Source organism: Diabrotica undecimpunctata, chromosome 7 (genome assembly GCF_040954645.1).
Source record: "Diabrotica undecimpunctata isolate CICGRU chromosome 7, icDiaUnde3, whole genome shotgun sequence".
Classification (NCBI taxonomy): domain Eukaryota; kingdom Metazoa; phylum Arthropoda; class Insecta; order Coleoptera; family Chrysomelidae; genus Diabrotica; species Diabrotica undecimpunctata.
The window spans coordinates 25,970,136-25,986,589 of record NC_092809.1 but is presented as its reverse complement, the minus strand read 5'-3'; the positions used below and the strand labels follow the sequence as shown (position 1 = coordinate 25,986,589).

The 16,454-nt window shown below is 32.7% G+C and overlaps 1 protein-coding gene and 1 long non-coding RNA gene across 2 annotated transcripts in view; one reads left to right on the top strand and one right to left on the bottom strand.

The window, feature by feature from the left end:
- Nucleotides 1–3,906, bottom strand: part of LOC140445098 (uncharacterized) — a 33,317-nt gene extending 29,411 nt beyond the window's left edge. The window contains exon 1 of the long non-coding RNA XR_011951367.1: nucleotides 3,648–3,906. This is a non-coding gene — a long non-coding RNA (uncharacterized lncRNA). The remainder of the gene's footprint in view (nucleotides 1–3,647) is intronic.
- The window catches only part of LOC140445095 (calcium release-activated calcium channel protein 1-like), a 145,824-nt gene that overhangs the window by 32,039 nt on the left and 97,331 nt on the right, over nucleotides 1–16,454 (top strand). The gene's annotated exons all lie outside the window — the stretch shown is intronic.

Here is a 16,454-nt window from a genome sequence, read left to right as displayed (position 1 = left end):
AAATTTCTGTACTCAGAAAATTTTCTTTTTTTTTAATGTTACTTTTTGCAAGAAATCTGAAAACATTAAGTATTTCCGAGACAAGTATAGGATACTGTACATAAAGTATTTTTTTTTAGGAAGTGAAAATCTTCCAAAGACTTCTAGGAAGGTACTCGAGGTGTGTTGGCAGCCTGTTACACCTAACCGTAATTGGCTGCCTACCAACTAAACTCAGCACCTCTTTCTCCAACTGATAGGCCGGGACCGCTCTTAGTAAGCACTTCGAATGTCCCGTCAGCTTTGTTCGTTATCGTTATTCCAATCTCGCACTTTCTGTGTGCGCTCTGTGATTGTCATGACGTCTAGGCCGCTCCACCCTACCCACGCTTGTCCCCGGACATGGTTTGTAAAGGCAACCGACCTGCGTGCATGGCAATGTATGGGGGAGCTCCATTCATACTAGACAAAACATAAAAAACCTTACACACGCTACAAATAGACAAAACATGGTATAAATGGGCGTTGTGACTTATAATCTGGTGGTGGGACTATATAGAGGCTCTCCCCATGTATAAAAAATTAAGAGCGTAGGCGAAAAAAAAATTTTTTTCGAATCCTGGGAAAACTAACAAATATTTTTGAAACATTTAAAAGCAGAATGAAAGACTACATTATTACCGAGGGCCGAAAGTCCCTTAGAATAAACAAAAAGTTTTTCTGAATGAGATATTTGAAATTAAAAATCACACTAAGTTTTCTCTTCTTTTTCACTCCTGAACTTATTAAAATAAACATTATAGAAGTTTTTAGGGACTTTCGTCCCTCAATAATAATGTATTCTTTCATTTTGCGTTTAAATTTGTCAAAAATACTTATTATTTTACTCAGGATTCGAAAAAAATGAATGCAATTAAAAAGCATTGGCCCGAAATTTTGCGCCTACGCTCTTAGTACAAAATAGGTAAAAATATCGGTAAAATAGGTAAAAAGTTAACAACAACTAAAATTTCGGATTCTTGAATGCATCTTGAATGAATGAAATGAATTCATTCTTCAAAGAAAATTGAATTCATTTAAGATTTATTGAGTTTTTATTGCATGCAAGTGTCCTCTCCTCAATGTGGGTTCTCCGTCTTTAGTTGTTCTTATTAGCTGTTCAAAATTTAGTCCTGTCTATTGTCAGATGTGTCTTAGCCACGATAGTATTTTCCTTACTAGTCCTCTCTTTCCTTCTATATTTCCTTTTACTATTAGTTAAGCATATTGGTACTTATTACTTCTCAGTATGTATCCTAGGTACGATGTTTTTCTAACTTTCACTGTGTTCTTGTTCCTTGCCTATTCTCTGCAGAACTTCTTCGTTTGGGGCATGCGATGTCCATGAAATCTTGTGAATTCTCCGCTAGATCCATATTAGGGGTCCACGTTTCAACTGCATAGAGAAGAGTCGACTAGATATAGCATTTTGATAATCGTAGTCGAATTTCGAGTTTTATTCGGAAATCACATAGCCATCTTTAAATTTTTTTGGAAAGATATTCTAGCCTGTTCTATTCTAGATCTTATTTCTAGATCATGATTTAGGCTACTATAGATCCAACATCCTATGCACTTAAAGTTGTTGACCTGTTCTAAAATGGGCCAATTATTGTGCAAGGTTGAGATACATTTGTTTTCGGATTGACATCGACAATCGACAATCAACACCGTATCATCAGCGTGTCTGATGCTGTTGAAATTTATGCCATTCACCTTGACTCCATCCTTGGAATCCTCCTCTGCCTTTTTAAACAGAAACTCGTAATAAAGATGTGACAAAACATATCCTTGTCTAACTCCCTTTCCTAATTTCTACTTCTGCGGACGTGGAATCCTCGATCCTAACTCTGGCGTTTTGGCTACACTATAAGTTTTTTGTAATTTGATATCCTTTTCATCTAAACTCACTTCTTATAGACTTTCTAATAGTAGATCATGTCTTACTTTATTTTTAATAGGAATTTTACTGTATCACTCATAAGGCTTATCAAACGGAACTTGTTGCAGTGTTGTTGATTGGGCTTTTTCGGCAGTGGGATGAATATTGATTATCTAGCTATTCTTGGGGTATTTTCCCTGTATCATAAATGCGATTGTTTAAAAAGTTTTATCAATTTTTGGGTATATTCCATTTATACCTGGGCTCTTATTTGTTTTGAGTTGATTAATGGCATTTATAATTTTGGTTTTCAGAATTTCTGGTCGTTCGTTGATGTTGTCCATCTATTTGTTTCTTCTCGTATGCCGTTAAAAAGTATTTTGATAAAGTTTTCCTATTCTTTCAGTTAATCTTTGGTCGATTCTAGCAGTTTGCCTTTCAACCAGTTCAGCATGGTGTGTAAAGTTGTTCTCTTGTTAGTCGTGCCTTTGTTGCAGTTCTTGTATTTCGACTCACTTTGTTTCCAACCATTTCTCTTTTGCCTCGGTTTTTTTTCGACGAATTGTTAAAAAAATATTTTACAAATCAGGTAATTTGTGAAGAATCTACTATTCGAAAGAACTACCTCACAGATAACTACAAACTCACCATAACAGAAATTCGCGGCGATCTTTCGAATTTGCTCTGAATACCAAGTGATAAAATTACAGAATTTATGTTGACAATATATAGCCAGCCCACATGTTTGTTGTAGGTTTATTCAAGAAGCCTTCTATTCTCTATTTACTGGAGTTTTATTTCACCAAGGTGACTGCACATTACTTGTTTAGCCAATAGTTTTCACCAACTTTGCCAAAGTGTTTAGATCAGAGTCGGGAATTATAAAGTAATTTCCTCTACAAAAAAGTGTTTAAAACACCTTTTCGTGTATAAGTTTACAAATAGCAACTGCCACCTCCATAAGATTGGTCAAATAATATATTATTGTATGTTGAACATTATCGGGATGTAAAACAAATAGTTGGGAAATTTATATATTCAGATAATTTCTTGCACATTAGCTTTTGAGTGTGCTTATCAAAAAGAATGCAGCTATCATGGGCGCTGCGAGCGGGGTGCAATTGTACCCTCCTGACCGGAAAGAAAGTACATAGCTGTACACATGTATAGTTCTATATTTTATATTGGTTAATAGTATGTGTAGATGCAAATGGACCCCCTGAAAATCTGATGCACTCCCCTGAAAAAAATCCTAGCGGCGTCCATGGCAGCTATTATAACAACACATATTGTTACAATGCATATACATACACAACACTAAGAACTAAGATTTCCAGGCGTAATTCGAAATTTTAAATTCCGTCCGTAACATAATTATGTTGATGTAAAGGGGTCTATAGGTTTAAAAACTAATACTACGTGAAAACGTCACAAATTTAGTAAAGAAAATTGAAAAAGATAGGTATTGCAACAAGAATGTTGGCATACATAATAAATATTACTTTATTTCTTTTAATACCAAATTTTTTTTAAATATTACTGTTTGTAATTTGAAGTTGGTTGAATAATTAAAAATAAACAAAAATGGAAACAGAAAATGATGCATTGATTACGTATATTCTTGGTATTTTGCCACATTTGCCGGTGTTTATAAAGTACCTATTTTACATGCATTTTTCACAATTTTCATAGGGCATATAATTCGCTGTCTATTTGTAACATATTGATTTTAAAATAATATTCTTACCTTTGCACTGTACTTAAGGCCGTAGTAAGTATAAGACAATATCTTTTTGATCGTAATTTTTCTAAATCTTCAGATATTTTATTTTGACAAAATTTAATTGTTTTAATCCGATTTTCTACATCGTCCATGGCTGGAAAAGCATCTCTTAATAACTTATTGTTTAAATAATTGATTTTTTGTTATTTATTGTATATAATACCAATAAAATTTTTAATAAAAAAATTATCAATTGTATTAAAAAGAAATCAACCTAAAAACTGTCGACTTTTGACATTTATTGTAAGATTATTGTCATTTTTCTTCTACTTTCTTATTCTTAAAGTGCCTATCCGTTCCGGATGTTGGCGATCATCACGGCTATCTTTACTTTGTTTATTGCAGCGCGGAACAGTTCAGTGGTAGTCGTGTTATACCACTTTCGTAAATTTTGAAGCCAGGAAATGCGTCTTCTTCCCGGTCCTCTCTTACCATTTACCTTCCCTTGGAGAATCGGCTGGAGAAGGCCGTAACGTTCTTGATTTCTCATTACATGTCCTAGATATTCCAACTTTTTAGTTTTGATGGTCATGAGAATTTCACATTATTTCCCCATTCTACGCAGGACCTCCACATTAGTAACTCTGTCAACCCAGGATATACGTAAGATGCGCCTATAACACCACATTTCGAAAGCTTCGAGCCGATTCATAGATGCAACAGTCAGTGTCCACGCTTCCATTCCGTAGAGCAGAATTCTACTTTCTAAATATTGTAAAATATAAAGTTACCTCCATATATCGATCGTCCTTTGGTAAATTCAAAAAAATATCACCTTTAGTGTCCAGAAAAATTAATATATTTTTTTACTACCAAAAATAAAATGTTTTAACCAATCTTGATTGTGTAGAATATGTTTGAATTCAGTTCTAGTAATGAACTAGTTGTTTTTTGTCCTTAACGTACAAAAAAGTTTTTCTCTTGTCTAATATTTATCGTCCAATAAGTTTAACTGTACTAATATGAAAGTGTTAAATTGAACTAAAATGACTAATTTACAATGAGTAATGCGATTGTTAAAATTCCGTAAGTCATCTTGTTATTTTTGCAACGAGGTTGTTTACAGCATGTTTTGCAACATTATAATTATTTTTTAAGGGAACGTACAATTTCCGAGCTCGAAAAAGGGAACCTTGCGCCCTGATAGGTAACAACTAACCAACGGGAGTAAAATATCTGAGGTGTTCTTCACAAGGGACGAAAATAGCCACAAATAAATAAACACAAAAATTAATAAAACTAGAAATATTAGATTATCAATCTCTATTCTCTGGTAAAATAAAATCACAACATGAAATGGACTTTATTAGAAAAAGTTGTAAATTGACAAGGATGAATAAAATCTACAATGAGGCGATAAAATGAAAAATTTAGCAAAAGAAAGACTGATAAGAGAGAGATAGTCAAAAAAAAGTATTACAGTGGATACCAGAGAAATGAAGGAAAAGAGAGCGTCCAAGAAGAAACTGACAAAACCAAGAAAAAAGACAAGTAAACGAAATGATCAGACAAGAAACCTAAATATATATTATAAATTATCCAAAAATAAAGAGAATTTTACGAAGATACACGAGAAAATTACATAATATTCATGGAATAAAAAGATCGAATCACTGGAGCAGTTCGAGAACCCAACAAAATTAAGAAATTGCTAACAGCAAGTCTCAAGACTTAAGAACACCACTGTGAAGATGAGATGGAACAAACTCTAAGAAAATTTAAACAAACAAAGACGTGAAACAAGAACATTCTGCCTCCCTGACATTATTTATCTGATCATAGAAGCAATAGTTAGGAAGCAGCAATGGCACTTATAAAATCAATAAACAAACTAAAAAAGAAAAAAAAAAGAATGAGACTGATAATAAAATACGACAAAACGAGGTATGTAATGATAGGAAAAAAGGCTCAATGATACAAAAAAGTCTGATATTACATAGAGCTATAAGTTTGAACCAGTATATACCTTCCAATACCTAGTGACAATAGCAAACATTGGAAAGAAGAGTGTAGACGAAAGAATTATAAAAGCAAAGAAATTGAGTAGAAATCTGTTTCAGAGCAAGACACTAAGTAAAACACTAAAAATTGTAACGATGCTCGGATCGTTTAACAGTTCGAACTGTGGGAGTGTCAATATTTGCGCATCCACTTCTACAACGTGACGGCGAAGTGGGATTCAGAACGGCTATTTAAGGCGTGTGAATAGCGGAATTAGACAGTCTTGTAGCTAGCGCTCTAGGCTCCCTGACTAGCCGGTGTAGTGAACCTGCGAGCCATCCCGGACAGAGAGATTTCCATATTGAGGATCCATACTCTGTCCTTAACCAAGCGGAACCCATCGGTACTGTGTATTGAACATTACCGTGAATCTGCACAGAGCCAAGCCGGGCAGAGAGATTTCCGTATTGAGGATCGTACTCTGTCCTTAGCCAAGCGGAACCCATCGGTGTTGTGTATTGAACATTACCGTGGGTCTGCTAATTCATTTCTTTATTAGTAATAATTAGTTTCTTTTCTTTTATAGACGTTCGCCGGGGAATTCATTCATCGCGGGACCCAGACGGGAACGTGGAATTCATTTTATTTTTGTTTTATAAGTATACAACGTAGAATTCATTTTTTATTTTTTATTTATCGTATATATACTAAATAGATTTATTTTTATCTCAAACCTGTGTTTTAGTGAGTCTGTCGCCCCGAAAGAGCTACCCATCACAAAATGAACTTTTACAAGACTCTAATAAAATACGTTTTCACAAAAGCAATGGAAACGGTAACGATTAATAAAAAAGAAGACGACAGCCTTCTGAAATTCGAAAGATAGATTATGAAAACAATCATAATCATTAGCCGTTTTGAGTCCACGGTTGAACATAGGCCTCCCGTAAATAATTCTATTGCATCCGATGTTAAACAACCTGAATTCAGTTGTGCTGGATGAGCTTGATATCGTCTGACTACCTTGTTGGAGATTACGATAAGCATCGTGTCTAGGTCTCCATTCTAAAATTTTCTTGGTCCACCTGCCATCTCTGACTCTGGCAACATGTCCAATAGTAGGCTAAACTTCAACAGAACAATACTAGGCCCTAAATGTAACAAGGAAAGGAAAGGAAAATATGCAGAGGAAGACGGAGCAAAACTTGGTTAAGTGTCTTAGCAGAAGATGTGAAAGCAAAGAGTATCAATGATTTGAAAGCGTCACTCAGAGTCAGTAAGAAATGAAGAAATGAAAAAAAAATCACCCCAGCAACAATTACGCATATCAGATTATTAATGACAAAGAGAAATAATCAACTTTAAAAATAAGATTCAAAAATACTAGTCGTTGGTTACCTTCCCACTGGAGATTGATTGTACTCCTTTGATGACAATGGTAACACTTGGAATGTACTACTATTACTGAAGTACTCCATGAAAATAAATGAAAGCAGTAAATAAACGATGCGTTATTAAAATGTACGACGCAGTATCTTATTCATTACCGTTATTTTTACTAATAGGTTTTGCTGTTTTCAAAGAACATTTCGAGACTGAAAATTTACACAAACTTGTATTGAATACACATATAATAGCCCAGTCTGGTTATGCAAAAATCATCGATTTCACGGTAAAATTTTTCGCAGATATCTGAAGCTTTTAAGACATAGGTGGGGGTTACTAGACGACGAATAGATGAAAAGATACTCGTATTTTTACCTTGCGTTTTTTTAAACAATAATTTATGGTCACAATTTGATTTTCTGTCTATAAGTTTTTTCCCTTACATTTTAAATAAATATTATTTATATCATTTTTTAAAATCAAGAATATCTTTATGTTCCCGTTTTTTCAATTAAAATTGATAACTAATTTACGGTGATATTTGCAAAAAAGCAGTTTTTTTTAACCAATTTATAAATTTTATTAATTTTTTTATTACCAAAATAAAATGTTATTAATACATTTAAACATCGAGGAATTACCGTCTTTTAAATTTGTGCGAAATTTCTCCCCGATCGATCAAATAGTTTAAAAGTTATTTAATTTATTTATCCATGAGGCTAATTATTTAAACTATTGAACTTGCCATATGAATGATGCTAGACACATTTAGCAAATTTCATACGATTCTTTAAGACTAAGACTATCTCAGAAGTTAAATGCATATTGCGTTTTTATCGAAATTATTCTTAAAATAAACGTTTAAAAAAGGGGTATGTTTTTTACTTATAAACAATTGTAATAACTTCTATATTTTTCAAGCTACAGACTTGTACGTACAACCAATGGATAGCTGGTAAAAAAAAACTCACTTAAACTCATTTAAAAAAAAAGAAAAACCTTCTACGACCAATAGAAACGAAGTTAGGGATTATTTTAAAAAAAATCATATCTCCATTGTTTATAAACATTAACAAGTAAAATTTGCACAAATTTTGAATGAAAATCTAAACTTTATATTGAAATTTATACCTATAAAATTCATCCAATTTTTCGAAACTTACAGCCTTTCGAAACGAAAGTACTTTCGAAAGATCGACATAGGAAAGTGGAGGGGAAACTATTTCAGCTCCACGCTCCAAAATTTCGTCAGTCTCAGTGTAGTGGTTTTAGAAAGTAATATACCTACTTATACTTCTTTGAGTAAAATGTTTTGTGTATTTTGAACAAAAAAGTTTTAACTAAACGTATTTAATTACTTTTTGATTGAAAATTGTGTAAGTAATATTTAAAACTATTGAATGAATAATTAATTATAATAAATCATTATCAAAAAAAAACACAACGAGACACTTTCTTTAAATGATTTAAGATACTTAAAATTCAACAGAAATATCGGTAAATCATCTTTTAAACTAGAAACTCTGCCACCAACTGAAGGTGCAGCCAAACAGCATGTTCTTCGGGTTTACTATCAATTACAAATGTGGTTAGGTAATAAGTTAGATGCTTATGCCTATGGTTGGAAACAAAGTGCCACTGGTTTTGAACCAATTTATACTCTAGATAATTTAATTCCCGAAGAGACATTAAAGCACATTACATGCAAATGCACCACAGGTTGCAAAACTACTAGATGTGGGTGTAGAAAACGTGGTTTGAATTGTACGAACTGCTGCATAAATTGTACTGAGGAAGAAGTAGAGGAGAAAATATGCTGCAACCTCGGTACAGTTACGTTTGACGACGACAGTGATTCTGAAGATGTATATTTAGAGACTGATTTAATAAGTAAAGACAAACAAGCTGCAACAAAAAGGTTAAGAGCTGACAGTGAAGTCGAATGAATGAACCAAATTTTAACTTTTAAACCAATGTATGTAAAGAAAATAAAAAAAGTAAAGTTCAATAAACATTGCAAAATTTAATAAGACAGGTGATGAAAAAATCGACTTATTTTATCAGAGCAGTAATGCAGATTAGATTAATATTGTATATCATATTTATACGAAAAATAGAATAAAAATCAATATTGTTAATTATAAAAATACAAACAATTATAATTAATATAAGAAATATAATAATATAATTTGTAAAAAATTACCCGAAATTTAATTTATAAAATATATAAGTACATATTACATCATTGATATAAGATAAAAAAAAAAATGTTGATTTTCCGGGATTTTCCGAGATTTCCGGAGGGGGGGGGGGTGAAAATTATCACCGTTATCACCAATTTATCATCGTTATTAATACTGCGACAGATTATTCCAGCCAAATAAAAAAAAAAGTAAGCTTTTAAGCTTAATTTCAAATAGACTCAATTATTCCGAGGTTTCCCATATTTTCCGGCCAGTAAAAACTATGTAGTTATTCATATTTCGACGAGCTACTCCAGAATAAAAAAAGAGGATGCCAGCTGCAATGGAAGCCAAGATAATGTAAATTTTTCCTACGTGTCTGAATTTTGAAGTTCTGAAAAAAAAACGGAGCTGAAACAGTTATCCTCACTTTCCTATGTCGATCTTTCGAAAGGACTGTAACTTTCGAAAAAATTGATGAATTTTATAGCTATAAGTTTCAATATAAAGTTTAGATTTTCATTAAAAATTTGTGTAAATTTTACTTCTTAATGTTTATAAACAATGGAAATATGATTTTTTTAAAAATAGTCTCTAACTTCGTTCCTATTGGTCATAGAAGGCTTTTCTTTTTTTTTTAATGTGAGTTTTTTTACCAGCTATCCAATGGTTGTACGTACAAGTCTGTAGCTTGAAAAATATAGAAGTTATTACAATTGTTTATAAGTAAAAAACATACCCGTTTTTCAAACGTTTATTTTGTAAATAATTTCGATGAAAACGCAATATGCATTTAACTTCTGAGATAGTTTAAGTCTTAAAGAATCCTATGAAATTTGCTAAATGTGTCTAGCATCATTCATAGGGCAAGTTCAATAGTTTAAATAATTAACCCCAGGGATAAATAAATTAAATATCTTTTAAACTATTTGACCGATCAAGGGAAAATTTCGCACAAATTTTAAAGACGGTAATTCTTCGATGCTCAAATGTATTAGTAACATTTTATTTTGTTAATAAAAAAATTAATAAAAGTTATAAATTAGTGCAAAAAAACTGCTTTTTTGCAAGTATCTCCCTAAATTATTTATCAATTTTAATTGAAAAAACGGGAAAATAAAGATATTCTTGATATAAAAAAATGATATAAGTAGTTTATTTAAAATATAAGGAAAAAAACTTATAGACAAAAAATCAAATTGTGACCATAAATTATTGTTTAAAAATAACACAAGGCAAAAATAGGAGTACCTTTTCATCTATTCGTCATCTAGTAACCCCCACCTATGTCTTCACCTAAGCTTCAGATATCTGCGAAACATTTTTCGACCTTTTTTTTAACCAGACAGGAAATACTAAATTTAATGATTATAATTTAAAATTAAGCATTTAGACTTACCAAGATAAACGATTTGGTTTGGATGCTAATATGTTGAGAAAAATATCCATTTTCATTTTACCGATTTTATAGTCAAGGGGCGTAAATAATAAGTATGAACTTTGTTGGCGAACTTGCACATATTCGTCCATTTTTCCCTGAATTTAGAATACATCAAATAAAATACGTTTTAAATGTCATTATTATTAATGTGCATTCAAAAATATTTGTCAGATATATTCCTCTTCTTTCTTATTATCTTTTATGATAAATCCAAAGTATGTGATAAATTTTAAAACTGTGTTGTATACTGGAAAGGATTCATTAACAAAGAAACGATAAAAGGGATGGGTGTAGTGGGAATTAAAAAGTTGTACGTGTTCAAATAATGAAATAATTTTTAGGAAATGACAACCTGATTGGTGTAAACTTATTTTCATCCCAATATATAACAATGGAAGTCCAACTTAGTGAACTACGATCTCTGAACAACAAAATTAACCCTAAATGAGAGATTAAAACATATAAGTAATAAGTATTGAATCTTTTTCAGAATAAATATTTTGACATACTAGGATAGTGGATTTCACTGTTTCAAATTATTTTATGGGAGTAATATAGAAAATGTACATATTAACAATACATTTCCTTTGCGTGATCAGGTAGATTACGTGATCAGGTCTTATGTTACGTGACACTAATATGGGTAGCATATTGGCACCCATACCAGTGTGACACTGATTGCGTCAGTCTGTCATATCTCCATTAGTCCAGTTGTCCAGTAAATTTAAAATCGCTACTGAATCTAATTATTGCGTTAGCCACCATCTTGAATTTGAAAATAAAAAGGGAAACTGTTTTTGCTAAATATCTCCGCCATTATCAACTTTACGACAAAAATTCTAAGGACTTAAAATTTTACAAATACGATTTCCTACAATTTTCTAAGTTAAGGGGGAAAATAGTATAAGGTGAGGGGAAGCATAATTATTGAATTATCTCGTTTATTATTAACTTTACGACATGAATGTATATAAAATGGAATGGGCAAAAGCAAAAGAAGGCCAGATAGATATAGACTCCTACTGGATCAGAATAAAGGAAGACATTGAAGCAGCAGCGAAAGATGAAATAGGAACAGAAATTTGTGCCTGTAAAAATCATTGGTTTAACGATGAATGCAAAACTGCAACAAAAGAAAAAAATGAGACCTACATAAAAATGCTTACCTGACAAACTAGAACAACTGTAGAGAATTACCAGACAAAGAGAAGAGGAGAAAAGAGGATACACAAACAAAAAAAACGAAACTACTTAGATAAGGAACATAGATGTATAAAAACCTTAACAGAGAGAAAGAATTCAGGGCATTCTATAAGAATATTAACATCAACAGAGAAGAATTTAAGTCAACCACAAGCCAATGCAGAAGTCAAAACAGAATTCAGTAGCGATTTTAAATTTACACTACTATTGAGCCCCCTAAGATGTAGAATAATAAAATTTAAGGCAGCTCGTCATGTGTTTTGTGTAAAACTTATTGAGGTCGCTGGTTTAATAATGAGAATGATAAGGAGACAGCTATAAGTAAAGATATATGACGAAGATGCAAGGTGGAGAATATTAAGGACTGAGTAAGAAATAGAACAGTCGAATGCAACGAACTTATTAGCCGAATAACAACAAATATAGTAGTAAAGACGGGGAGAGACAGTTTCCAAATAGGAAGACGATTGGTGGGAAAACCACAAAACCGATGGAACGACAACCTACTGGAGGCACATTGAAAAACACAAAAATAAGAAGAAGAGTAATATTTCTTATACAATTTGTAAACTTATATATATATATATATATATATATATATATATATATATATATATATATATGTATATATATATATATATATATATATATATATATATATATATATATATATATATATATATATATATATATATATATATATATATATATATATATATATAAGCGGGGATCCTACAGCTTCTGCAGCTTTCCGCATTTCGATCGCCATCTTTTTCTATCTCTCCAGGTGTCGTCATCAATGGCTCTGTCTTTCATGGTTTCCATAACACCTTGTATCCAAGATTTAATTGGTCTTCCTCGTTTCCTTCTAATACTTGGATTGTATTCCATAGCTCTTTTTGGCCATCTGTTGTCGTCCATCCTCTGTACGTGTCCATACCATATTAACTGTCTAGTTTCTATTCTTTCAGAAGTTGTATGTACTCTATCTGTTTTTCTTCTAATTTCAGAATTAGGTATACGTTCTACTCTTGATACACGGCAAGCTCTTCTCAGGTAGTCCATTTCAACCGTGTCAACTTTTTTCTTTCCTTTTACTGTCATTTGCCAACAATCTGCTCCATATGTAAGAATGGGCTCTACAATTACTTTGTAGATAGTCATTTTAGTTCTCATAGTAGCTTTGTTGGACCAAAGTATCGAATTCAGAATTTGAACACTCTTCCTGCCTTGTTGCACTCTATAGTCTATATCTCGTTCCGTTGTTCCTTTACTGCAGATAATACTTCCCAAACATTTGTATTCGTAGCATCTTTTCATTTGTCTAATTTCCAAATCCGGGTCTTCGTCTTCACTGCCTATTAGCATATATTCTGTTTTAGACATATTCATACTCATCCCTTATTTTTCGTATTCATCTTTGAGCTTTCTAAGCATATAATCTGCATCTTCTTCACAGCTTGCAATTAGTACTTGATCATCTGCAAAGAACAGCGTTGTCAGATAATGGTTGTTAAGCTTCAACCCCATTCCCGCACATTTTTGTCTCCACTGGTGCAGTGCTTCTTGGATATATATTTTGAATAGGGTGGGGGAAAGACAACATCCTTGTCTCAAGCCTTTCGTTACTGTAAATACCCTTGAGAAAGTATTTCCTGTTTTTACAGTGTTTTGAGGACATTTATAGATGTTCAGTATTGCTTTTAGATATGTTTTACTAGGGTCCGTTTTCGTCAAGACACTCAATAAGAGTTTTAAAGGAACTGTATCATAAGCCTTCCCCAGATCTATAAATACCAGATGCGTAGGGAGGTTTCGAGCTGTTCGTTTTTCAATTACTTGTTGAAGGGTAAATGTGTTGTCCACGCACGATCTTCCTGCTCTGAAGCCGCTTTGTTCTTCAATTTATTTATACTCCTCTTCTATTCTTCTTTTCAATATACGACCATATAACCTTCTCAGCGAGCTAGTTACGCTAATGCCTTCCTAAAATATAATTTCCGCATTTTTTTCTGTCTCCCTTTTTATAAATGGGGCTAATGTGGGCCAAATTCCAATCGTCTGGAATCGTTTGGCCTTCAATTAAGCATTTATTAAAAATATTCACTAAGCTTTCCAAAAGAGCATCCGGTCCATGTTTCACCAACTCGATGGGAATGTCTCCAGGCCCGGGTTTTTTTTCCATTTTTCGTTTGTTTCAATTCTTTTTTCAGTTCTTCTTTGTTTATCTTATGCACCTCTGAGTTTTCTGTCATTGAGATATGGTCAGGTCTTTCCATAAATTTGTACCTACTTTCTGTTAATAGCGTTTTGTAATATTTTTCCCACTTTTTACTTTGAATCAGGTTTATATTTCCCTCATCTTTTCTTTCTTTTCTGATACTTTTTATGAATTTCCAAGCTTGTGTCACTTTGGTTCCTCCTAAGCATCGGTCCATCTCTTCGCATTTCTCTTCCCACATTTCGTTTTTTCTTTTAGTGATTCCTTCTTTGCTTCCCTGTTGAGTCTGCTGTAAATTCTACGGTTTTCTGAGTCATTTCGTAGATAGCCATGTTTGATAAGCTTTTTTTTGTCTTTAATTAATTTTCCTACTTCTTTGTTATGCCACTCAGGATTTTTTCTTTTGTCAGCTTCTTCGTACCCCAATGCCTCTTTGGCCGCCTGATGAATGCAATTTTTTATATATTGATATTCTTTTTCGGCTGTTTCTCTTCGAGTTAAGTGAGTTAGTTTTGAGGCTAGTCTAAGTTTGTAGAGGAATTGTACTGATTCTTGTTTGAGGCTATCAATATTATATCTTATCTTCGTGGAAGCTGCTACCTTCTCCTGTTCAATTTTGTTCTTGTTTACTTTCCTGTAGTGTATAGTTATTTTTGCGACCACTATATAGTGGTCAGATCTGCATTCGGCACCACGATACACCCTTACATCATTTGTTTGGAGCCTTTTGTTTTCTGGTTGGATGAGATAGTCGATTATAGATTTTATCTTTTTCTTTGGTTGTTCCCAGGTAAATTTATGTATATCTTTGTGCTGATAAAATCCATTCATTATTTTATGCTGTAATGTTTCACAAAGATCAATGAGTCGCTCTCCGTTGTTGTTTATTTTGTCTTCACCATATCTTCCTACCACATTGTCTTGTAATTTTTTGCCTACCCGAGCATTGAGATCTCCTAATAGGCATATTTCTTTGGATCGGTTTACATGGGTCAACACGTCAAGCAATTTGTCATAGAATTCATTCTTAACTTTTGTATCAGAATCGTCACTAGGAGCATATACTCCTATTATAACTATCGTCTCCCCATGTTTCTCGAGATCCATCATAATGATCTGCTCGTCTATCTCTTCCCATCTCTTGATATTGTTTTTGAGTTTTGTATGCACGGCTATAGACACACCTCTTTTTGCTCTTAATGATTTTCAACTCCACTGTATAAATGAATATAGTCGCTCTTGATTTCATTTCCCTTTTCTTTCTTTTTTGTTTCTGTAAGAACGCATATGTCTATTTGTTGTCGTTCTAATTCTTGAAAAACTTCAGTTTCCTTGGTTCTTAGACCTTGTACATTCCATGTGGCCAATCTCATGGTCCTTTTTCGTAGCAGTCGTCGTCTTTTGTTTCCGTCCTTATTCCGAGGCTCTTGATCGAAATTCTTAGCAAATAACTTTTTTCTAGAAGAAGGGGAGCTGGCCCATCGTTCAAACCCCCAGACTTGGAGGACCAGGATTTGTGAAGAGTATGTAGTAGGAGTAAATGTAGTGACCCGTCTGCCCTCGGAAACCTAATAGCCATTCGGGGTCGGAAAAAAACGAGAGTTAGCCAAGAGAGGCTGATAGGAAAGATTAAAGACAAGTTGAAACAGAGTAAAATGTGAAGGCCCTTATGATCCGCCAGGTGCGTTTCATGAAAAACTTATTCTGAATAATAAGAAAATGGAACATAAGACATTTCTATCAATAGCCCCTTATATATTTTTTACCTGTGTACTCTTTTACTAGAAATGAAGACGAGAGCAACAACGTCAAGAACCTTAGAATCACGCACCGCCGAAACAGATGAGAAATATTTTTTTTGTAAAATAAGAAAAGCTGTTTCTATTAATTATATTCTAATAAGTAGTTTAAGTTTTAGTGAACTCATCGAGGTATATGCATAAATTTTAAATCTAAATAATATCTGGAAGCAAAGTTCAACATGTAAAAATGTATAATCACACGATGATTAAATAAAAATACCCAAAACGTGTTAGACTGCCTCACCACTAAGGTATTATTTAATTTATTTACATCAGACATTGACTTGCATAATTTCATTACAATGAAAATTATATACACATTATCTACGTATTTCTGGCTCATAACTAAACAACCTGCATTATCACAATTATTCGTACTTTTAAATAATGGGAAAGAAACCTTTAGTCCAGGGAGATTAGTTTTTTTCATGATACATCGCAAAAGCCAAGTATTTAACAAGTTTTTCCATTATACCAGTTTTTTAATTATTAAGAATTAAGCTCACAAAATGCTATTTTTTAGAATTTTTCGTCAGAATTAAAAAAGGATATTTATACTTAAATATAAACATTTTATCTATTAAGAGATGAAAA